The 25,931-nt window shown below is 45.1% G+C and overlaps 1 long non-coding RNA gene and 1 other non-coding gene across 2 annotated transcripts; one reads left to right on the forward strand and one right to left on the reverse strand.

Moving 5' to 3' along the window:
• Positions 1-2: 2 nt before the first annotated feature.
• LOC122480800 lies at positions 3-24,602 on the forward strand. The gene is made up of 3 exons (XR_006296662.1): positions 3-389; positions 11,094-11,314; positions 23,874-24,602. It is a non-coding gene; the product is annotated as an uncharacterized LOC122480800 (long non-coding RNA).
• LOC122482285 lies at positions 14,325-14,431 on the reverse strand. The gene has a single exon (XR_006297084.1). It is a non-coding gene; the product is annotated as a U6 spliceosomal RNA (small nuclear RNA).
• Positions 24,603-25,931: the final 1,329 nt, after the last annotated feature.

The raw sequence follows: 25,931 nt of genomic DNA on the forward strand, positions 1-25,931 counted from the left end.
CGCCCCCGGCCCGATCACTGGCCGTCGTGCTGGGCGGACCCCGGGACCGGTCCCCACCCCTGCTCCGCCCCCTCCGGGTAGGAAACTCCGAGGAGTGATTCACGCGTGATTCAACCGCGCCACCGAGCGCGGTGCTGCCCTTCGGTCCGGCGGCTCCAGGTGCTGCGGGGAACCGGGTCCCCCGGCCCCCAGCGCTCCCCGCCCGGTCCCCGGGTCGCCCAGGCCGGCGACCCCGACGTCCGGCCTGAGTGGGCAGGTCTTGGGGCTGAAAGCGGGGGCGCTTTGGAAGCAGTTCTCGAGGTGGAGGGAAAGGATTCTTCTCTACCGTTTGGAGACCCAGTGCTGTCCCGGCCGGTGGGAGCGGCAGCATTGACGGGGTCTAACGGCAGGTAGGGGCTCCGGGCTCGGTATTTCCCCCACGCTTCGCCCACGTGGGGCCGAGCCTCGGTATCTGCAGCCAGGTGGCCGCGTGACTCTGAGCGGGGCTCCCTCCCAGCCTTCGTCTTCTCCCCCGAAAGCAATCATACCTGGCCTTCCCACCTCACAGGGCCCTTAGCGTGGGTCTCATCCCACAAAGGTGGTGCGAATGCAGGTGTCTGCCCACAGGCCCGAAGGTCAGTTAGCGAGGCTCAGGCCAGCCCCGCTGGGGGTAGTAACTGGGGAAGAGCTGCTTCAGGCTGGCAGTTTGCCCCTGGGAGAATTCCAGCATGACATCTGCAGCCCTGTGGTTCCCGAAAAGACCGCTCTCACACCGAAGAAGAAGACGTTCGTGGGACTGAGTCCCACCCAAGTGTAGAGAAACCAAAAATGAAATAAAAAAAAAAAAAAAATCAGACTTTTTTTTTTTTTTTTCCCCACTAGTCTTCAGCATTGGTTTTTGGAACCTATTTCTGGCTTCCTCTTCTGGGCTTTCCTGTAAAATTGTCAGGCGATAGGATGTTACCTTGTATTCTACTAAAGCGGCATTGTAGAAAGCCTTGTTAAAGTATTTGCCATCATTCCTTTATTATTACTCCTTAGTTGCCTCCAAGACAGACTGGAGAGGTGTTCGGGAGAAAGTAGATAGAGTCTCCCACTTTTTTCTAGGGAAGTCAGCCTTGCATTTGCATTTAGTGTATACTAAATACTGTATATTTCCATACAGCCCGGGAAACCGTAGCATACACTCATTTTAAAAGAAATAAAACCTCGCAAAAGTTTTGTTTTCTCCCTTTGCCTGAACTGAAATAGCACATCCAGTTCTTGTTCTTTTTTCCTAGAAGCTGAACGCTGCACTTGGTGGTTTCTTTTTGTGGTCTCTTCCAGCTCTATACCCCACAAAGTTTGTATTTGCAAAACGAGACCATGTGGGCCTCCTTTTTGTAGTCTCCCGCCTGAGTCATTTTCCCTAACAGATCTTTAGCCCAGCCTGGGATGTGATTCTTTGTACCGGAGTTGAAGGTACCTAGGAGAAAACGTTACACTTGCTTTCCGAGACTCAGGGAATCGTTGCTGTGTCTACAGAGTGATTGGCTCCACTCGGAGTCCCTGACTCTCCTGAAACATAAAGGGACTTAAGTGTGTCAAGGTCAGCAATTTGGCAAGAAAAGTATGTTTCACGTTAGACGGTGACACAGAAAAAATGCCTTAAAGGTTGATACATTAGATACTTATCTTGCAAATTCTTTTTTTTTTTTAATTTTTTTTTTTCAACGTTTATTTTTGGGACAGAGAGAGACAGAGCATGAACGGGGGAGGGGCAGAGAGAGAGGGAGACACAGAATCGGAAACAGGCTCCAGGCTCTGAGCCATCAGCCCAGAGCCTGACGCGGGGCTCGAACTCCCGGACCGCGAGATCATGACCTGGCTGAAGTTGGACGCTTAACCGACTACGCCACCCAGGCGCCCCTGCAAATTCACCCAAATTATCAGACAGGGAAGAGAGGAATTTGTTGAGTTTCTGCGTAGGTTTTTGAGTAAATATAGAATTATATCCTTCAAGGTTTGAAAAATGCGAAATTTTTTTTTACTACTTCCAAGAAAAAGAGGAAGCAGACTGGCTATAGTAAATAATATCTCTGTGATATCGCAGTCAATCAGACTGTGGCCAGACGATTTCTAGATCTCTGATGCTTGGCACTGTTAAAAGTACATTCCTAAAATTTCACTGTTGATTGCACTGTTGATTGCACTGTTTCTATTGCACAGAAACCAAGTGATTGTTAAAAATTATTCCCTACCCTTACACATTTTTTTTTTTAACCCCCTTCGGTAAACCTGAGCTTAGCAGTTACCAAAGTTCCCTCCGGTTTGGTATATCTTGGAGACTCTGAGAAGTTGGAAAAATTCTTAAACTATAATGATAATCAGGCTGGCTGGACCACTCCCTTTATGGTTAAGTCGTAGAGTATCAGAAGGCTGGCGGGGACCTCACAAACATTCTTTTAGGGATAAGGGTCCTACAGACAGCCTCACCATGCAGCTCTGGTCTTCTGACCTCAGGAACTTTTCTTTCCACAACCATACTTTCCTCTATTCCAGTGCATGGAAATAAGACTGGCTTATAAACCGTGACTTACTTGATTAATTTATTCATCCATAGGCACTCAACAATGCTCTCCAAGTAGGCATAGAAAATGCTTGCAGTTTGGGGAACTCACTGTTCTCCGGTGGAAATATCCTGATGGTTATTCCTTGAAGCGTGCATACATGGAGACTTGTGGAGCAGCTGCATAGCTTTTGCATAACCAGTGATGCACTGTGGTTGATGAGGAGTGTGAGGATGAGGGCCATGTTGCAGCCCTTCCTCTGTGCCCCCCTCCCCCCCGAGAACCTCACTGACTTGATTTCATGGAGTACTTCACTTGATTTCAACTCTGTGTTTGTTGTCTTTCTTCCCACTAGAGCTCCTTGGGGGTAGTCAGGACTGGATTTTTCTTCTTCACATCTCTCAACCCTTTGTGCAATTACCGGCACAGGGTAGGCTTTTATACATTTGAATCAATGAAAACTTTTTTTTGGAACCATGCATGCGGCCAAATATTTTCGCTGGCATTCAAGAGATGAGATTTGCCATTGAAGTTTTTCTGTCTAATGGCTGGGCGGTGAGTGTTCCATAAAGCTCAGATTGGTAAGAAAATATGAATCCATCATGGGTTGCAAGGTGTCCCTTGACAGTAAGCTCTGGCTGTCTCACTAGTGACTAATGATTCTTGCTACAGCAAGAAAATCTAATCTGGAGGAGAGGTAGCCAAAGAGCAGAAAACAAATGTGGAAGTTTGGAAATGGTTAGCAGTTTTCTAACAGCCTGGATTCTGGGGTGATTCAGAAGATTTTCAGTCATATGATGAGGCTGTTCTTGCATGGAAAGGCTTCACGACTTTTCAGAAGAAACTGCACAAAATGTATACCTCTCCAGGAAGGGGACAGGCTAAGCTTTATGATCGCAGGTGAGATTGAGAGTAATTTATGTAAAACTATTATATTCATATAGAATGGTAAAAAGAGATCCTTGGGATCCTTTTTACCCCAAATTCAGGAAAAGGGCTAAGTCTGAGAAAAGGCCAGAGGGACTTAGGAGTGGGAGGGAACACAGAGTTCTGGAAAAAGAAAATATGACTTAGCAGAACTTAAAACAACATCTGGGAGGGTATAGTTAGTCATGGAAAAATTGGCAGTCATGATTGTGCATTTTATGAAAATAATTATGTACTAGTTCAAAAGTTAGCGTTTAGACTGAAATTAAATAGTCGAAAGCCTGTACGATGAACTCTATTATCCTCGCCATGCAAAAATACTTCTATTAGCTGTCTAAAATCATTTGTAGGAAGCTTTACCAAGTACGTTATCACACAGCACCAATATTTTCAAAGCATAATTTTAGAGAAATAACTTCCAGTTCAAACCTTACACAGGATTAGTATGTTCAGCACAAAAGTATCTTCATAAACCCAAGGCTTATCAAACAGCCTGTCAACCTCCATTTCATGAGCAGTAAATGTTATTTTTATTCTGTACGTACAATGTTGATAAACTAGATACATCCTAAACACAAGTCGTGGATATTGTTTTAGCAACAAAAAGTCATTTAAAATGAAAACCTTTAACGTATATTCTCATTAATATAGCACATATACTTTTAAAGTTTGTACATGGTATCATTTTATGTAAGCATCCCCTAATTCCCAATTTCTATAGCTCCTTATGCTTGACATATGCACTAACTCGAACAGAAATCCATTCATTCAATAAATACTTGACTATCTTCCTGATGCTGAGTTCTCCCTAGACCTTGGATATACAGAATAAAACAAGGAGTCTCTTTCCAATTAAATATATGAGCACTTCTACTTACTGTCCTGGTTTTAATTGTTTGAATGACTTCCTGTCAGCATTTTGGATTGGATATAAAACAATCTTAATGTTATTTATTAATAAATTTTCTTCCATGCCAAAAAAATTTATAAGGTTAGGCATGTCATGGTCAATCCATCGAATAGGTGTCTTCAACTCAGAAAATTATCTGTAGCCTTAAAATCCATGTACTTTATCAGTTTGAAAGTATGGATGAACTTTCAAAATTTTGCACGTGGAATAAAAGTCAATATCCCAATATAGAGAGCCATGTCTATAAACAGGCAAAAGATAGCTAAGTATGGGATTCCTCAAATGAAGAGTTAAAAAAAAATTGGTGAAACAACTAGTTTAAAAGTACTCGCATCTGGAGGCCTTGTTCTTTTTTTTAGATAATTTATTTGTTGACATTTTATAAAATAGCATAGTTTACAGATGCTGTAACGTATTAGCTCGCAATCCATCCAGTCACTTGCCGCCTTTAATGGACGATACTCCATCCTGTTACAGCAATGCCTCTTTCACACAGAGCTTGCAAGCTGGAAAGTAATTGCTGAATAAGCAAAGTTTTCTGCACATTGGAAGCATGGTTCTAGCATTCGGCTAGTTGTACTTGCCAACCTAAACCACTACCCTCTGTTACGATATTGCAGCAACTCGAAGTTCTAAATCAGCTACACACCAACCACAAAATGACTCCTCTCCCCTGTCATAAGGACCATAACAGGACATAGACTATAGAGGGAGCTTGTGGTACCATGACAGGACTGGGTTTTCAGGATTTGGTAAACTTTATAGACAGCTGTTAAATTGACCAAATCAAAAGGATGGGCCTTAAACCTGGCCCTTATTTTTAAAAATAGGTTTTGTCTTACATCTCCTATCCTTTACGGATTTGTCAACCCAGATCTTCCCGTATACAGGCTAATAAATATGTACTGAAGGATTACTGTGTGTAAGGCAAGGTACTAGGAACATTATGAGTCCTTTTTTTTCTTTTTCTTAATGTTTATTTATTTTAGAAAGTGACAGGGCGGGAGCAGGGGAGGGGCAGAGAGAGAGAGAGAGAGAGACCCAGAATCCAAAGCAGGTTCTAGGGTCTGAGCTGTCAGCACAGAGCCAGACCTGGGGCTTGAACTCACAAACCGGGAGATCATGACCTGAGCTGAAGTCGGATGCTTAACTGACTGGGCCACCCAGGCACCCCATGAGTACTTTTTCTAAAATATCTTGCAAGCTAGTCAGAGAGCTGAAGCAAATGTGTAAGCTTCCACAGGAGAAGGCGGGGGGTAAGTGAAATGCCACACGCCGCCATGTCTCTCACTAGTAGATTGAGAGCTCTGTGCCAGCAGTCTGCTTTATCTTTACTGGCATCCCTAGTGCCTGGTGTAGTGCCTGGCACGTAGTGTGTCCTCCACACCCATAAAGCTTTGTTTAAAGATATAGGAGATATTTGGGACTTCGAGGAGACAGTTCACTGTTGTTGTTGTCTTTTTTTAAGTTTCTTTATTTATTTTGAGACAGAGAGAAAGGGTGAGGGAGGGACATGGAGAGGGAGAGAGAGAATCCCAAGCAGTCTCTGTGCTGTTTGCATACACAGGGGTTGAACACGCAAACCATGAGATCGTGAAATGAGCCAAGATCAAAAGTCAAACGTTTAACCTGCTGAGCCTGCAGGTGTCCTGAGAGAATTCACTTTTCACTGGGATGATGAGAGAAGGTTCCCTGGAGGAAAGCATTATCTGAGCTGGATCCCAGGGGAATGGGTAAGGGGGGATGGGTAAGGCGGGAAAGGGTGAGCCAAGGGCTGAGGCCTTTGTGAGCAGAGTGGGGGCCACACACACTGGGTTTGGAGATCGTGCAGGTGACAAGTGTTGCCAGAAGCTAGAACATTGGGTCATGGGCAGCTCTGTGGGCTCCACTAAGAAGTCTGGACTTGGTTCAGCAGACGGTACCTTAAGAGGCTTACTCTTCTGGTCATGGAATGTCAGAAGAATTGAGTCAAGGGGCATAGCGGGAATCTAACCCCCTAACCCAAATGGTGGCTGAGAAATGGAAAGGAAGGACAGCTGTAGGAAACTGTATGAAGGAAGAAGCTGTGGGACTCAGTGACTGATTGTGGGTGGGGGCAGGAAGGAGAGAGAAGAGTAAGGTCTTGGGGCAGAGAAAAATGGCGGCACAGGTCAAGATGGAGCCTGGAATGGAAGGTTGGCAGCTCAGAAGCTGTGAATTTACACATGTTGAAGGGGAGGGGCAGTGGACATCTAGGAAGAGTGCCCAGCACAAAGAGTTGGGAGCGGGGCACTAAGGCTTGCGAAGAGATTGAGGGTAGAGCTAGAAATTGGGAGACATTTGCCTAGAGGTTTGGTCAAAAATGTAAAAGTGGACAAGGTCTCCAAAGGAGGGTCTTTAGTGACAGTAAATCCCTTAGCAAGCACTAACAACCTGCTCAGCCTGGCTCAAATCAAAGGGGCATTTATAAGTTTGTGAGTCTGGGAAGCTCATAGCCCAGTGGAAGGGTCACAGAACCAGGGCCTCTGAGACTGGGTTTCTCTCTTGCTCTTGCCTGCTCTTTCTCCCACTGAAGCTGGTCTCCATTTGTGTCTGCACATGGACTCTACGTGGTAGGGCCTGGTTACTGCCAACAGTGTAGAGCAACATTCTCTCAGCTCTATATCACACCAGGGTCCAGCCATCATTCTGGGGAAGGACTTTGTCCCTATTTGGGGCATTTGTTCACTCCTTGGCCAGTCACCATTGGCAGAGGAATACTAGGCCTGGCCATGTGTCCACTCCTGGGGTCAGGGAGTGGGTCTCCTCTACTAGAAAGAACAGGTCAATAAAGTTAGCCATCAGACAGAAACAATCGCTACCAGTGGGTCTAGAACTGAGGCTGGGACATGACTGGAGGAGGAAGATGACCTAGGGAAGAAAGTAGAAGAGAGTCCGGAGAGATGGGGGAGGACAGATGGGACCCCAACACTGAAGGAGAAGAGTTTTAATAAGAGAGAAGGGGCCAGGGCACCTGGGTGGCTCAGTTGGTTAAGCATCTGACTCTTGATTTTGGCTCAAGTCATGATCTCACAGTTTGTGAGTTTGAGCCCCCGTCCAGCACTGTGATGACAATGCAGAGCCTGCTTGGGATTCTCTCTCTCTCCGTCTCTCTCTGCCCCTCTCCCAAATAAATGCTCTCTCTCTATCTCTCTCTCTCAAAATAAATAAACTTATAAAAAATTTTTAATTAAAAAAGGAAGGGACCATGGCAGCTAACAGTGAGCAGAAAACCAGTTATGTATGTAATTTTAATGGGTACTAAAAAACAACCCCAACTGCTAAAATTAACTTGGCTACCCATCTTGTCAAGTTTCTTATTTCTTTGGGTTAAAACTAGGAAGATCTACACAGCTGAATAGGGGAGAGACACATTAGGTTTCCTTAGTCATTCAGATCAATTCAATAAACTTTTATTAACCCCTTTCCCCTATGTGCTAGGCGTGATGTCAGGTGCTGGGGACACAAAAAGAAAGATGTATTCTTGCTCTGAAGATTCTGAGACGAAGGACAACCTGAAATTTACAATAAAGCACAGGAAGTGCTATGTTCCTTAATCCCATGAATGTTTATGGAGCAGCTACTATGGACTTGACTAGGCTGGGTACTTGGGGGAGGTCCCGTCTTCTGCCTGGTCAGTGGCCAGAATCCCGATCTCACCCTCCTACCACAGTCAATGCCCCGTACTGAAGTTAGTTGTGAGGTCATTCTCTTCTGCTCTGGTCTAAGCATCATGCAGGCAGGAACATGTCTTCCTTGTTCCTGCACTGAAGGCCAGTAGCTTAGATGCTAGTATCACATATTTGCCAAATGAGAGAATAATAAACTATACATAGCCCTGACATGATGTCATTTTCGAGAATCCAGGAAACATGCAAAATAACTTTGTTCTCTCTACATTTTCTTTCTTCTTAGCTGATATCATGCCGCCAGTGGAAAAGCGAATGGTCATTTGGAAGCATTCAGCAGCCCTCAGTAGCTGTCCATTTCTATCATTTGTGGCGAGTAAAAATCACCAGAAAATACTATTCTAGCATTCTCTAGGTATTAGCTTATTTAATCCTCACAACAACCCTGTGAGATGTAGGTAGAATTTTATACACATGAGTTAACCCAAAGCCCAGAGAGGTTAAGTAGCTCACTCAGGGTTACCCAGCTGGGAGGTGGCGAGAGCTGGGATTTGACCATAGGCAGTTAGCTCCGAGGTGCACCTCCGCACCCACTATACCAGGCCACCTCTCCACAGGGCAGCGTTAAGGTGCGCACCTTCCCTGCTGCACATCCCTTTTCCTTTTTCCCAGTGTTTCCTGCCCTTGTGAAGCTGGCCCTCTCTGAGGTTCCTGGCTTTGAAATACGGGGAATTTCCAATAGAAAACCATGGCAAAACCAGGCCTTAGTTGAGAATAAAGGGCGCCTTCTTTTGCTTTGTTTCCACCTCATTTAGTCCTTAATATTTTTTGACATCTAGATTTTTTTTCTCTCCGCAGTGGGGAAAAAAAAGGAGACCCTAGCCTGAAGATGTCTTCTCCCCCCGCTGACAACACGAAACGAAAGCTCTTCCCTGTTTCTGTTTTTCATTAAGAAATAGGGGTCATGATGATAATTAACAAACCAGAGTTTAGGTTAGGAAGGCCCTTCTGACGTACTTCTTGCTTATGCCATAATTGAGCTGATGAGCTAGTTGAATCTAGAATCACTTCCACCTATCGATCCACCTTCCACATGCCTTTTCTAACATGTGAATTCTCGCCCTATTTGATACACATGTCCAGGCTTGAGATGGAACTTGTCGTAGAATCACTTATATTTCCACTGGTCTGTGTGTACGCTGATTTCTCCTTATTCGAGAGCCCAGAGGGGATGCTCAGGCAGGTAAGCTCCCTCCCTCGGGATGCAGAAACCATCTCCACCTCCGTGGCCCCTCACTTGCCCACACCTTCTGCCTCCTGCTAACCCCTGAGCTTGCCTCTGTAAACAAGTCAAGTGGCCCCAGTGCCGGGGTGACAGAGGCCTTTCTTAGCTGAACAGCTACGATCTTTTTGCCTTTCCTATGTGGTCATTTCCACGTCACCTTTAAAGCATCTTAGAAAAATGTTGATGGTATCTGAGATGGTATCTTCTCCCCCCTCCCACTGGAAACATTTTTATCATTTGTCAGTCAGGTTCCAATAATCATTAAGGGCATCCACGAGGCAACACCCCCTGGGGGCAGCAGGAGCTGAGTGAGACAGCGTGTGCGATGTTAGGGGGCTACGGGGAAAGATAGGGAGAAATCTGTGTTTGTAATAGGGAGGAGTTTGGGTCTGACTCTATGACATGAACCACAGGTTCCCACCAGCTGCCCCCGAATACTCCCAAGAGGTACTTCGGGGTATGTGAACACTTAGTCCCCATACCCGAGGAAGTCACTTTGCCTCTTTTTATGTGGGGCAGAAAGGTTGTGTTGTAACTGGGGATATTACTCTAATGCTATCAGGCAGTACTCACAGACTCTGATTCCCGGTGGCTTTTTAGCCCAGTGGGGCAAGGATGGTTACCGCACTCACGCCGTGATGGGTACCAAGAACATCAGGTGTGTGAGAGATGCCATTCCCGTGGGTCTTTCACAGAGAGTTCCACCCACCCTGAGTTACCCAAGAGAGCTGCTCCCTACAGCGCAGCCTCAGCTCTCGCTGCCACGCTATTTCCTGATAGTATCTGGTGCCTCTCCAGATAGCCTCCACTTCTCTCTGCCTCTGCTTTGATCTCTAACCTCGGTAAGCTGGATCTGACATTGGCTCCATAAAAATCTGGTCCTGGACCTCTGACCAGGAACTTTGTGTCACTAAAGAAGTGTGCATGCAGGCTCCTTGCTTCCTTCTGTGCCTGTGACCGGTTGGGCAGGGCACTAATTCTTTAAGTCAGCATTTCAAAGAGAAGATTAAGAACAAGTTAAGCCTTTAGTTCAAAAGTTCAGTTAATCCTAGAGCAAAGCACACTGGGTTTTGAGGCCATGTGAAATAGCCAAGCCTTAAAGTCAACAGTGGTCATGGAAAAGTCACACGCAGCCCTTCCACTAAGAGGGAGAAATTTATATGGTGAGTGTGTGTGTATGCGTGTGCACGTGTGTGCACAAGCTGTTTGATTTCTCAGGGTTTTCCTTTTCCTATCTGTAAAATGGGCACAATGAATCAGTGGTCTAGATGTCCTATCCTCTGTTTTGCTATCTTAGAGACGGATGTGTGGACCAGAGCTTTTCTTCCTGGCTGCTACATGCTTGTTGTATCAAATAGTTACTATTTCCAATTTTTAAAAAAAGTTTTAAATTGACATTTGTCTTCTTCTAAGGATTATATAGTTTATAGTTTCTGTGAACATACTTCCTAAACTGACTTGGTTCAAAGCATCCAGTGGTTCCAGACATAAACTGGTTATGCGAGCTGGAGACCAAACTGGAATTCACTCAGATATTAGGGGCCATTTACTTGTGGGTCTGCTCATTTTATCTCGGCATTGGCACATGCAGTATGATGGTTATCACGGTATCAGCAATACCCATGATTTACTGAGGTCCAGACATGCAGTGGCGCACAATGGGTGCACAGCTCTCGGGGCAGATAAACCTAACCAGGTACACCGGTAGGACACATCACTCAGAGCGGGGAGGCTTGCTGGCAGCTGATTGCATGACAAGGTCTGCACCTGTTCCTTAGTGCCCATCTCTTTCCAAGGTCAGCGGGAGGTGCTGTTCCGGGAGGAAGAGAACTTGAGAGGGAACAGCTCAGAAGGTGAAACACAGAGCATTTTCTGCGACTCTCCTACGTGCCTGTAAGACTCTTCTGCGAAAACTCACTGGGTTCTCCCTTCACCTAAAAGCTCCTGAAACCTCCATTCGTCAAAGTCTTCTTCATCAAGAAGGGATGTTCACAGAAACTATAATCCTTAGAAGAAGGTAAGTGCTAATTTAAAACGTTTTTTCACAAAACGTTTCACAAAACGTTTCACAAAACGTTTTTCACAAAAGATAGCAAAACAGAGAATAGGACATCTGGACCACTGATGCATTGTGCCCATTTTACAGATAGGAAAAGGAAAACCCAGAGAAATCAAACAGCTTGCGTGCGTGCACGGGCATGCATGCACACGCGCACACACACACACACACACACCATATAAATTTCTCTCTCTTAGTGAAAGGAGTGTGTGCAACTTTTCCATGACCGCTTTTGATTTTAAGACTTGGCTATTTCACTTGGCCTCAAAACCCTGAACAAGCTGGTGGTCTCTCCCCAACACCCACCTCTGAACACTCCCCTCTTTGCGAAGCACCATCTAAATGAGTAGGTTTTCATTTGCCCGAACACTTCATAAATAAGTAATTGTTTGGCTCGTATCGATGAACTTTTGCATCTAGATCATCAAGATTTAGTCACAATAACCATGTACTGGGATGATCTAATTTACGTCTGATGAAAATCCTGGAGAGGAGGTGCTGTGATTTCCCCCGTGAGAAAACTGAAGCGTAGCAAGGCTAAAGTAACCTGGTCAAGATCACTCACTGGGACGAGGCCGAGCTCACTCTCAAACCAGGTTGTGCAGCTCCAGAGCGTGTACAGTTGAGCACGACCCAGCCTGCTAGCACCTCATCCTGGGTACTCACTCTGCGCCCGCTCAGGGCCGGGTGCTGCAGGGAACCGGGGAGAGCAAGATGTTCCCCCTGCCCTCACGGGGGCCCAGGGAGGTGAAGGCAGCAGTGTGTGCTATAACAGGGGAGATGCCGTGCTAAGTCCGTGACCCAGGAAGGACAGAAAGTGCTGCAGCGGCCTGAGAAAGGAGTCCCGAGTTCTCCCCGGGGAACTGTTTTATCTTTTCAGTCTCACCTGGCTAACTTGAATTTTTTGTGTATTGAAAGGATGACTCAGACTTTGTAAACTGGGAGAAAGTACCTATACAACAAAACAAAACAAAATAGAAAAAAAAAAAAGACTTTATGGCTTTAAATAAAACCCCTTGTTTGCCTCCCCTGGTGGGTGAGTGGCAGGTAGTCTGGGACGCCCTTCTGTTTATTCTGTTTGCCTTTTTCTTGTATTGTCTGTTCTGCCCAACGGTGAAATTCAGCTTCCTTCAGCAGCTAACTTCATTGCCTTGCAAGGCATTAACCTTGATAGATAGAAAATTTTCTAATTAACGCCGAGGAGGAAGGGCAGGCTCTGAAGGCTTTCCTGCCCTCCCATACCTGTTCAACGACTCCGGCAGCTTTCTTCGGCAAGCCAGAGAAGCAAACAAACGGAAAATCCAACCCGTCTTCAAGTTTATCCCAAAATGGTTGTTGGATTAATGTATGAGGTGGACTTGACTGCTCCAGCCAGTGACGGTAGTGACAGTGTTTTGAGCTTATAGACAAAGCCTAAACCTTCAGTGATGTCTCCGGGTGTTGAAAGTAACAAAACCCCTTAGGGAAGTGTCATGATTAAAATACCACTTGGGAATGGGCCTGAGCGGACTTTTTTTTCCTTGACAAATTCACTGAGAATGAGGCAGCAGGAAGCCATGGGTGGGGAGGGGGTGAGCAGATCTACCCTGGGTCAGAACAGAGGAGAGGTGCTTCCTGGGCAATCGGGCTGAGCTCCAGGCTGCAAGTCTGGGTGAGGGTGAAGGGTAAGGAAGTCCCCCACCCCAAGCAGGCTTCCAGCAGCCCTTATTCTTTCTGGAAAACATAAACAGATTGAGGGCTCTGTACAAATTGCTACACGATACCCAACATCCTGTGTCTGAGTAAATGGACATGGCTAGCTCAGGCCTTGATTGTGCTTCAAAATTTAACCTCTCAGGGTGCCTGGGTAGCTCAGTCAGTTAAGCGTCCAGCGTCCAGCGTCCAACTTCGGCTCAGGTCATGATCTCACAGCTCCCGCGTTTGAGCCCGGAGTCAGTTTCTGTGCTGCCCATTCAGAGTCTGGAGCCTGCTTTGGCTTCTGTGTCTCGCTCTCTCTCTTTGCCCCTCTCCTGCTTGTGCTCTGTCTCTCAAAAATAAGTAAACATTAAAAAAAATTAAAATAAAATTTAACTTCTCAAGGCAAACAGATATGTAGGGAAGCAGAGATTCTATACCAAGGATGTTCAGGTTTGGGCATGACTTATTCTCTCTTAGGAAACAGAAACGTACCTTCACTTTTAAGATAACAACAGTACTGTCCCAGGACAGCATAATACCAGGAGAAACAAATATCTTAAATAACAAATAGAGTCTTCATTTCCCCTTATCGGTCCAGAGGAACACATTAAAAAAAAAAAATTTGCAATGTAAGAAGTCTTGTCCAGACGTATTTTCCCCCTAAATATTAATAAATCAAAAAGTAAATTATGGTACTAGACTATTTAAATTAGGTATATTTTTGCAAGGCATTAATATAAAAGGAAGAAATTAGAGTCAGATATACTGGGCTCTACTCCCTTCCTTCTTCCAGAAGGAAAGAAGGACTGTGAGACTTCCCCAGCCCCACGGGACCGTTCGAACTTCCTCAGGCCTCAGCAGAGCAGTGCAGGGTCCCATCTTGTGTCTGTCTGGTGGCTCCAGGGAATTTCCTCAGCTGCTTTCCTGCCCGAACTTCTTTCTTTTTTTTTACTCATTTAAAAAAAATTAAGACTTTGTTTTTTTTAAGAGCAGTTTTAGGTTGACAGCAAAATTGAGCAGAAAGTACAGAGATTTCCCATAGGCCCCGGGGCCCCCCCCACATGCACAGCCTCCCCCATTGCGAACATCCCCACCAGAGTGGTACGTTTCTTACAACAGGTGAACCCACACTGACACATCGTTGTCACCCAAAGTCCGCAGTGCACGTTACGGTCCACTCATGCTGGTGTGCATTCTACAGGTTTGGATAACTGTATAATGGCCTGAATCCATTATTATGGTGTCATACAGAGTATTTCACTGCCTTCAAAACCCTCTGTGTTCTACTCACAAAAATAGGGAATGTTTCATGCATTCGTGTGTCATTCTTGCAGGGGGGCCAAGCTAATCTTCTCTGTATGGTTATAGCTTTAGGACATGGGCGGCCGAAGAGGGCACTGAACTTCTTATGAGGCAAAACCAAAAAGACTCTCCCTTGTTGAAAATCAGCCCTCAGTGACTGGAGGGCTGCAGAGTTGGCTCAGGTCAGCTTTGTGTTGCCCTGACCGGTATTGCCACCCCTTTGCCCTGGTGGGGAAACCAATCTCCATCGTCTATGTGAATCTGTGGAGGACTCAGGTCCCTGGCAGCAATTTCTGGGTTTGGAATTGCATGGATTCGCCAGTCTTCCTGTGCTGAGGGCAGGTTCATTGCTTTTCTAATAAAATGTTCATAGCTCTGGTTCCAGGCAGAGAATTGGCACACAGTAAGTGTTTGTTGAGTTCAACTGAGTAAACTAGAATTCAGGGGAGAAATATCATTGTTCTTTATGGTAATATCTCTATTAATGAAGCAGGTGTGTCCCTAGTGCATGTTGTGTAATTGCCATTAACGTGTCCGGCAGAGCCAGGAATAACAGAGGAAGTGGGAGTTTCGGTTTCTCTGTGACCACATCCTTCCAGGACATTCCCCCTTCCCTCTCCTCCAGATAGAGTGGATGGTATTGCTCTGGCTCATGTGAAGGGTTGAGGGGTTTCTATTCATCTGCAGTGCTTAGAGTAGTGCCTGGCACACTGCAAGTGTTCAGTGAATTTCTGTGGAATCAATGAATAAACCATGGTTCCGCACCCCAGCAATGGGAGGGCCTTGGGAAGCTGCAGCCTGGGCAGTGCTTTTGCTGTTCTGGAATTAGACCCATGAGAGTCCAGACACACAGCCATCCACCCTCTGCCAGAGCTGGGGCTGATTCTATCCTGTTTGGCTCCTTAGCTGCTGCTTTCAATCTCCATTCTTCTAGACGAGCTTTATTAGAATGAGTTGTATCTACAGGAAGCAAGTTCTGTTTACCTTCTGAATCTTCTACTTTGCAATCCAACCATGCATTATGATTCTTTAATACTCCCTTGGAGTTCATGCTTCCTGGATTTCAGCCCATTCCGATGGCCATCTTCCTCACTTTCCTAAAAGTGCTTTAATATATTTGATAATATATTTGATAAAATATATATGATATTTGTTGTCACGGATGATCAGGAAAAAGTCCTTTGTGCCACCTAATCCTCTTTAATCAGTGGCCTACAGCAATACTTTCAAGCTCTCCTTTCCCCACCCCATCCTACCCACCACCATATTTGCAGCCTATTCACCACCCCATTGTTGATTTCTGAATAGTGTATTTCCCATTAGATTAGGGATTGATCCTTCTCTGTCCAGCCCTGTATGGTAGGGGAGTACATTTCCCAGGCTCCCTTTTAGCTTCTTAGCACAGTCATTGGGAAGACGTGGTAGGAGACTGATGGGCGACAGGAAGGGAGAAGCCAGGTATCTCTCTCCATCTCTAGCTCCCACTTTGGTCAGCATGCCCCCTGTCAGCTGCACCTCCTCTGTGGACCCAGCATGGCAGTTCTATCCCTGGGATCTGGTAACACTACCTGTTGTGCCTCCATCCCTAGGGATAGTGGCAGATGTTTGCTTGTGTTCTTCTTGAGATTGCTTCCCTGTGTCCTCTTTGGTTTCTTAGCTCTTCCATGATCTCTGTAACCAATTCCATGTATTAAAAAAATATTTATTTACTTTTGAGAATGAGAGAGAGAGAGAGGGAGAGAGAGGGAGAGAGAGAGAGAGAGAGAGGACCATGTGGGTGGGGGAAGGGCAGAGAGAGGGGGAGACAGAGGATCCAAAGTGGGCTCTGTGGTGACAGCAGAGAGTGTGACACGGGGCTCAAACTCATGAACCGTGAGATCCTGACCTGAGCCGAAGTCGGACGCTTAACCGACTGAGCCACCCAGGCACCCCATGTAACCAATTCCCTGTATTAAATCCAGTCTGGCTTGAGACACCTAGAGTGGTTTCTGGTTTTTGACTAGACTCTAGTAGATACAGCATGCAAATACTACTGCTGACTTCATGTGAACTCCTCACTTTTCTTCTGACTCCTCTGTGGACTGAAGCACTTACCTCACAAGGTGTTGTCATAATAAGTTGTTTGTGGAAGATCTCTGAGATCCTGGAGTGGCTGGTAAATTATAAGCAAGTGCAATATGTCATTAATTAGCTTTCATCCAAATACTCTGTGCATGCTAAAGAAGGCTTAATTTCTATTCTTTTTGGAGGGACTATTTGAAAAGTCCCTGGTTGAAGAGGCTGCAGCACTCCCTTGACAATGCTTTGGCTTGCCTTCTAAGCCTGGAGGCAGTTGTGGTACCTGACTTGTCACTCACTCAGTGCTGGGTCACCTTGCACCTGTCCCAAAGCCATTCATCCTCTCAACTTTGGGTTCCAGTGGGCACCCAAACCTATATTTAGGGTAGCTGTCCCAAGGGACCCGGCAAATGACTCAGGGCTGCAGGTTTGGGTGGAGCATGGCTTTGAGGGCTGGGTACACCTGGATTTGAATCCCAGCTTTGCATCTCCTGAGATGTGTAAGTTTGGAAAAATTACTTCACTTCTTTAAATCTCAATTTTTGTTTAATGTCAAATGAAGAGAAGAAAGTTTCACGTCAGGCTTTACATTGGATGGTTGCCTCAAAGAAAAAGATCTATCTTAAGGCCCCAACCAGAGTTTACAAATATTAAGACTTGGCTACTGAGAGTTGGATCTTCTCCTTTCCCATCAACACAGTATGTAAAGTAATACATGTTCTGTATGGTCTGTGGAGAATCCCAAACCCGCCCCTGTCCAAATCCAGATAGGTTCGGAAGTAACCTAGAACCTAAGACTTTTTATTTTTATTTTTTTATATTAAAATGTTTATTTACTTATTTTTGAGAGACAGAGAGTGCATGCAAGCAAGGGAGAGGCAGAGAGAAAGGGAGACAGAGAACCCCAAGCAGGTTCTGTCAGCACAGAGCCTGATGTGGGGTTCGAACTCATGAACTGTGAGGTCATGACCTGAGCCAAAATCAAGAGTCAGAGGCTTAACTGACTGAGCCACCCAGGTGCCCCAAACCTAAGACTTTTTAAAGAATACAATAATTATGTTTCTGATAAAACATCAGCCTCCTTAATTTATTTCTTGTCTGTGTTTATTCACCTTGCCTATTTATTAAACATGTTTGATTTCTTATTCTTTGCAAGTAGGATATGAAAAGGGAGAGATAAGGAATGTTTAACTTTGGATAGCTCTGATTTCACACCTGGTAAATATTGGATGGTGTTGACAGGAATCCAGGTCCTGAACGTCTGATCTTGAGGGACTAGGCAAGAGTCTTTCATTATGAGATGTAGTCTAAGCTCTGGCTTGACCAAACTCTAAGTTGGAGGGCATCACATTGGCGTTATGCTTTTGTTTTGAGCTCCCTTGAAAGGAATTGATTTCTGCTGTTTGGGGGGAATGGGCAAAATATGCCACTAACTTAATTTTATTTAATAACTCTGTTAAATGGTTTTAGCCAGTGCTTTCACTATTTAAAAGGGAAAATGTAAGCCAGTCAACCCACATTATGATCTAAAAAGCAAACCCTGTTAGATGAATGGGAATGTGGAGGAGGAGGTATTCCTCATCTCAAACTATCCTACCAAGTGCTGATTTGCATAGATTTGAACCGCCTGGCTGGGAAAGAAACTGGGGCACAGCTTTGTCAATGAGGTATCAGAGATCTAAAGACAGATGTTCTCAGATGAAGAACCTCAGAACCTCAACTCTCGTCAAAGAGGGACTTTTGCCATAGGAGGTGGTCAAGGGACTTTTGGGGCAGCTGAAAGAAGCCTTTCCCCTTCTTGCCCTTTGAGGAGTCAGGGGAAGGGTGGGCCAGGTGGTGTGAGGAATTGCTGGTCTGTCAGAATACATATAGCTTAAATAGCAGCAGAGTCAAAGTTCTTCTGACTCTGAAACAATAATTCAAAAAGCAGCATGTCTCTGGGGACTGGTCCTAAAGAAGCCCCCAATGAGAATACAAGGAAAGCCCAGGTAAAATCGCCCTTATGTAGGACAGATGTGATCAATGTGCTTAGCTTCTCTTTTCAGCTTTCTTGCCCAGCCTGCAGGTTTGCAAAGGAGCCTTTGGAGAACATGTGTGGTCATATGTTCACTCTCATGGGCCTAAACCAGGCAGCACCCAATTGAGCCTTTTTCATTCTGCAATCTTTCTATTAAGTACTCTGGATTCTTCTTACCTGAATTTAAATAACACTTATCTCTTTCTAAAATGCTATGTACATATTTTTAATTTTGTTAAATGATTGTCCACCCTCTAGGACTATAATTTCCTTGAGAATAGATATCTTTGTGTGTTTTATTCGCCCACATATGTCCCAGCACTTAGAACAGGGCTTGAAACATAGCAGATCTTCAATAAATATTTGTTGAATGCGTGAGGGAATAAACCACAATCCTGGTTTCATATTTTCAGTATATCAGAAGGCTAATAGTAGACACTTACATTTAAAAAACATTCAAGAGTAAGTAAAAATTCAGCTCAGTATCTTTTCCCTCTCTATACCTATAGTCTACACAGCTGGTTGGACCTGTGTAGATTCCAAGTTGGATATCTCAGCCAGATTAGAACAGGATTCTTTGTGCTCACTCTGGAGATAGTACTGGAAGGCAGTGGAATTTGGGGACACAGAGGGCTCTCAATAGGAGGGAGACACTAGCTGGACTTAATGAATTTGCCACTTGAGTAAGTCGTATAGACCGGGAAACACAATTCATTTATGTGCTTCATTATGTAAATGAACTCCATGCTTAAAAATTCGTAAGAGACTACTATCTCTAATCATAAATTCAATTAAATTACCAGGCTGGAAAAACAGAATTCAGGCAGACAAGATAATCAAGCCAAGCTTACTACATTGGTCTCTCCCATTGGAAAACTGAACAGGAAGGCAATGATCAGCTTAGTAATGCTGGATTCAGAGCCAGGTATCTTAGTTCTAGAACTCAGATGTTGGAGCCCACACTCTGAGGGCTGATGTGTGTTTCTCCACAACTGGGCACTCTACACCCCCATTGGCCTCCATTCTACTTCCAGTCAAGACACCCTCTGGCCTCTTGGGATGGTGTGTGGATGGGCCAGCCAGATTCTGAAACTTCCCCTTTTCTGTGCTTCTGTAGGTGATTAACACATTCCATGAAATATGTTCATGCTTCAGTCAAGTCTTGGTCTGGCCTGGGAATCATTCCATCTCACTACTTCTTAGATTAAATATGCATGCAGATCATATTTTTTGAGTGTTTGCCCCATGCTGACCAATCCAAATGGTTCTTCTGCAACCCACTGGATGGTTTGACTCTTCAGAAGTTATGCATTTCTGTCGTTTCCAAATGTTTGGGATATCCCTCTATATCCCCTATTCACTGTCTTTGCCTATCAAGTAAGCTCCAAATACTGATGGATCTGCCCTCCTGAGCAGCCTCTCCCCCAGAGAGCAAAGCGATGACTCTCTGAGCCAAACCTTCTGGTCCCTGATGATTAGTTTCTTCCTATAAATCAGTAAGTTGTCTTTTGAGTGTATATGACCACCTCCAGTGAAGTGAACTCCCCTCTAGTGAGTTCAGCTTGTTCCTCTAGAGCTTGATCATTCCTGGCACATTGGAAAGTCACCACAGGATTGAGAGATGTGGCCTGAAGGAAGCTCACATTAGTGGCTGTCTCTGCATGGGTTCCGCACCCATTCCCACACCACAGCCTCTCTCGCATAAATCCACCCACCTTTAGAGCCCCTAAGCCCCTGTGCAGCGGATCCACCCTGTAGTTTGGGGCCCAGCCCATGACTTTTGGGAGGTGAAAAGCTGAATTAGCAAGATGACAGATAGAATGATCCAGAAAATCCTGTCCTTCTGGGAAGTCACTGGTCTCACACCAACTCTTGAGAAATGTGTCCCTATGATCCCAGCCAAGAAACCTATTAAGTTCATGTTCTGAAACCTGTGAAGCTAAGGACCCCAAGCCCGGGGGCCCCTCCATGGGCAGCACCAGTGTGGGAGAGCCATTTTTACCACCCTTACGACAACGGGGCCACTGAGTAATGTTTAGAACAAAGCTTTGATGATGCAGAATAACTGACACACTCTCACATTAATGAAAGTAAATTCAATTACATTAGTTATACTTTACATGGTTTTGTTTATTAAAACTAGGAAATGGACAATACACTTTGGAAAAAAAACATTAATCAAGGCTTGAAATAACAAGAGATTTCTTCAAATAATTCCGTTTATAATACCAGGGCTATCCAATAGAAATATAATCCACACCACAAATGTAATTTAAAATTTTCTAGTAGCGATATTAAAAAAGTAAAAACAATTTCCCTACCTACTTTTGTCATATCCTAGTAATAAACTATGAAAAAGGTAAAAAGAAACAGGTGAAATTAATTTCAAGAGTATGTTTTTCCAGTCCTGAGGAGAACGTGCCTCCTCCCGGTTGGGCAGATAAACCTTCATCCTAACATATGGAATCATGGACCCTAAGGCAAGACTTGTCTACATTCATCACCGACAGCGGGGGACATTCAGGACTGAATCTTGGCACAAAGAATGATTAACAGCTGTGGGGACCAGAGGTAGCAGGTGAAAAAGAGCCCGTAATCAAAGCTTCTGACTTCATTTGGAAAATGTGGTCCTAACTTAAAAGTGAGATTACTTTCCCTTTTCACTGCTTTGCCAAATTAACTCCTTTGAGAAGAAAAGCCACGTTATTCTTTTTTTTTAATGTTTATTTTTAATGTGTATTTTTGAGAGAGAGAGCACGTGAGGGCACATGAGTAGGGGAGGGGCAGAGAGAGGGACAGAGGATCCGAAACCCACTCCAAGCTGTCAGCAGAGCCCCCCGACGCGGGGCTTGCTCGAACTCACCAACCACAAGATCGTGACCTGAGCCGAAGTCACTCAACAGACTGAGCCACCCAGGCGCCCCCCACGTTATTCTTTTTATTGCAACTTGTCCGTAGGCTGCTGTAGGAATGACCGTACATAGTAAGACAAACTGGATCTCGATAATTGTGAGAGCAGCTTGCCTGCAGCTTGGCTGGCATTCATGGCCTTCCTTTTGATACAAGATCAAGCACTTACAAAGCACATGTTGTGGGACCGACAGGGTGTACTGGGCCCTGTAATGTATAAAGAAAAAAACCAAGCCCTTGTCATTTTGCCGAAGTTAGGCTTTTTTAGAAAACAATACAATATCTAATATAATGCTAATTATGTGGCATGCACGCTACATGTAATAAAGGTTTTGAGGAGAGAAAAAAAATATGTTTCACTCAACCAATACATCCAAAACATTATCATTTCAATATGTAATCATATAAAAATTATTAATGAGGTATTTTATATTCTGGTTTTTGGGAGTTTTGTTTTTTCTACCAAATCTTCAAAACTCAGTATAATTTATACTTCTAGAACATCTCCATTTAGACCAGCTGTATTGCAAGTTCTCAATAGCCACATGTGGCTGGTGGCTACTATGCTGGACAGTAATGAGACCCTTCCATCCCACAAACTTTTTTTTTAATAATGTTCATTTATTTTGAAGGAGAGAGAGAGAGCATGAGCAGCAGAGGGGCAGAGAGAGAGGGAGACACAGAATCTGAAACGGGCTCCAGGCTCCATGCTGTCACACGGAGCCCGATGTGGGGCTTGAACCCATGGACCGTGAGATCATGACCTGAGCCGAAGTCAGATGCTCAACTGACTGAGCCACCCAGGCGCCCCCACAAACTTTCTAATTAATTGAGATTCGTGGTTTTGAACTCAAAGAAGGCATTATTAATTTACCTTGACCTGGGCTTCTGGGCACAGATGACAAAGCTCATGTTAATAATGTGCTAGCGATGGGGCGCCTGGGTGGCGCAGTCGGTTAAGCGTCTGGCTTCAGCCAGGTCACGATCTCGCAGTCCGTGAGCTCGAGCCCCGCGTCAGGCTCTGGGCTGATGGCTTGGAGCCTGGAGCCTGTTTCCGATTCTGTGTCTCCCTCTCTCTCTGCCCCTCCCCCGTTCATGCTCTGTCTCTCTCTGTCCCAAAAATAAATAAAAACGTTGAAAAAAAAATAATGTGCTAATGAGCTACACCCTGGGGTTGTCCCTGGAGTATTCCTGCTTCTGTTCTGTTTTGCAGACACAGCCAGAGTGATCCCTATAAAGTCTAAATTAGATACCATCACTTCTCTGCTCAGAACCTTTCCACGGCTTCCTAGCTCAGTCTTCTCATGGCTTACAAGGCCCCACACAGTAGAGCCCCTGCCTACATTTCTGTCTCATTTCCTGTCTGTCCCTCATTTGCTCAGCCACACCATTTGTTGCTGTTGCTTGACCTTGCCAGCACACTCTTGCCCCAGGGACTTTGCACTTGCTCCTCCCCTTCTGCCTGGAACACTTTCCCCCCACAACTTCCCAGGGTTTACCCTGCACTTTCTGCACAAATGTCACTCATCAGAGGAGCCTTCCCTGGCCATTCTATACACTTGCCCTTAAAGAGGGTTTCTCTTGAGGCCCCCTTCTTGTCATCCTGCATCCCCACCCGCTTACTACCTGCCTTATTGCTTTTCATGGCACTTGCTTATTTATTAGTTAATTTTCTGTCTTCCCCAGCCCCACCCTACTAAAATGTGAGTTCTATGAGGGCAGGGACTTTCTCTGTTTCTTTTGGAGGCACTGAAGCCCCAGCGGCAATAGTATCTGGCACATAGTAGGTGCTTAACAAACACTGGTGAGTAAAGGAAAGAATCCAACTTGGCAAGAAATGCTTATAGGAATAGGAATCACAGGCTTTCATAACAATAATAGATTTATATTTAAGATCCTTATTTGAGTTCAGTCTTGGAACTAAGCAAGAGTTCTTCTGGTGGTGAGTAACTTACCTGAACAGAAAGGCAACGGCCTCTCATCCAGGTCACCCCGTCCAGCTGGGGTCTCTCTCTCCATGACCTCCTTATTGCTCTTATCACTTCTCAGCTGTTACAGGCCTGGATTAGACACACTGTTTTTATTTGATGAACCATAAACTGACAGTCACCTAACGGCCCTAGATGTGCTGCTTTGCCATGTTGCCTGCTTATAGCACCTCAGATTGCTTAAAACTAGATCAATAATCTCAGTCAAAGAATTCCTGTCCCATGAGTATCTGACTGCCCTTCTCTTCATCAGTATTTAGATACATTCCCATCAGGAGTGCGGGGTGGGGGTGGGGTGGGGGTGGGAAAGGCTCCATATTCGTTCTTTAGGTCTCTGGAATTCACAATTATTTTCCTGTCTGGGTTGGGTGTGCACAGACGCAGCCATCAGCGGCTCCTAGCTCCTTCGTGCCTCTCAGGCTCCTGCGTTTCCTTTGTTCTGCTTTGGGGCAGATCGAGGGAGCTGCCTCAGAACCCACCATTTAGCGGGATTTATAAAAAGCCCTCCTGCATTAACTCTGTAAGGTTGTGTAGTATCTACCCTAATTAGTCTATATTCTCACAGGCTCCCCCCGCCCCGGCCCCCAGGGCCTACGGCACAGAGCTGTGAAGTCACTGGGCAGGGGTGGAATGAGACCAGTGGCCATGGGATGGACGACGTCACCAGGATCCAACCTGAACGTCCCCCAAATGCGCCAAAGACATCATGTTCTCACCGGGTGAACCATGAGAACTGTAACCCACCGGGCTTCTGATGTGTTAGCTGTGACATTGGACCAGTGTGAGCCCACAGAGGTCTGCACGCTTGGAACTACTCAGAGGGATCGTTAGGAAACACAGCCGCAAATGCTGCCACTCAACCCAGCTTCAGCGCGTGATGAAACGCGTGCTCCAGGGAGGTGCGGAAGAGAGCGTCGTCTTCTTGATAAGCGTTCTTACTTTACAGTGACAGTGTAGAGTAAACGCACAGTGAATTCTCACTAGTTGTAGGACAAACCTAAAAAATCTTTTTATATAAGGACATAGAAAAATGTAATGGCCACAGGCCATGAGAAACAGCCTGTCAGGATTAAGCAAATTATTCAGAATTTATTTGAAGCTGTGAGAGCCATTCCTTTTTTGCACAGCTGAGTCATGGTGTAATTGTCAGACATTCTGTGAGCACACTGAGCAAATTTCTCCCTGCTATTCTCTATCCTATATGCTGTTTGTTTCTTTAATAGTAGTAATTATAGGGGCGCCTGGGTGGCTCAGTTGGTAAGGCGTCTGACTTCGGCTTAGGTCATGATCTCGCGTTTTGCAAGTTCGAGCCCCCTGCCAGGCTCTGTGTGGACAGCTCAGGGCCTGGAGCCTGCTCCAGATTCTGTATCTCCCTCTCTCTCTGCCCCTCCCCTGCTCACACTCTGTCTCTCTCCCTCCCCCAAATAAATAAACATTAAAAAAAATTTTTTTTAAATCATAGTAATTATACATTTGTTTTTTTGTTTCTTACCTGTATCCCTGACAAGACTATAAAGTCCACAAGGCAACAGAACATTATGTATTTTATTCACCAGTGTGTACCCAAGAACAAGTACCATACCTAGCCCCTGGAAGTTTTTAAAAATAATATTGACCACTAATAATATAAATTGAATGAATAGATCAGTGTCAGTCTTTCAACAACATGTTTCAACAAAACGGCCAAATCAAGATAAAACATTGTCCACAAGTCACTGTTGTAGATATCAATTTCCAAAGTGTAAACTATTTTTGAAAGAGATAATCAACTAATCCAATCCAGGAGTTAAAGCATGTTAATTCTTGAGAACAAAGTGATTCCAACTAGGCGAACAGTGATTTGTGTTCCAGAATTTTATATTCATGTAACGCAGGTGTCCCCCACTATCTGAAAGTAGAGTGTTCTGGTGAAACTTTCATAGGCCCAAATGGCGTAAAGCCCAGTGTATCTGCCGCTAATTTAGGTCTTTCTTAAAAGTCGAGTGGTCTTTCCTAAACTTTCAGAAGGGAGGGGATACCTGTATTGATTTATTAAAGTTCACAAACTTTGTCAAGTTTTACCCAGAGAAAACTGGAGCATGAAGACGCTGGCTTAACACGGTCCGGGAATGTGAGTAAGGATTGACCTACAGCTCAGTAATGGGAGGCTCTGCCTGCCACGTTAGGACCCTAAGCGCCATTCACTTCACGTCCACAGATATTGATCCGTGACTTACAGTGCTCCAGGTAGCATGATGGGAATTAGATGCCGTTCTTGTATTCAATGGACCCATAGTCTGTCAGAGGGAGGTAAGCTTGATGACGTTGACAAGCACACACATAGGAATATGGTCGCTGTGCTTTAGTCACTCAGAAGAGAGGTGGCTTGTTTCCCTGGTGTGCTGGGGACACTTCCCACCGGAGATGGCTGTGGGGGTCAGCCCCTGAAGAGCCCATGTTATGGCCCTGGCACCCGCTATTTCCACTCCCGGAATAGATCCTGGCCCTAGATTTTCCAAACCCCCTCACACCACCTCAGATTACCCCCTCAGTCACTATTTCTCTGTTTTCTTCTTGGCACTTAACATTATCTGAAGTTATCTTGATGTTTTTTGGTTTCCTTATTTGGTGTCTGTCTTATCCT

The sequence above is a fragment of the Prionailurus bengalensis genome, chromosome C1 (assembly GCF_016509475.1).
Source record: "Prionailurus bengalensis isolate Pbe53 chromosome C1, Fcat_Pben_1.1_paternal_pri, whole genome shotgun sequence".
NCBI lineage: Eukaryota > Metazoa > Chordata > Mammalia > Carnivora > Felidae > Prionailurus > Prionailurus bengalensis.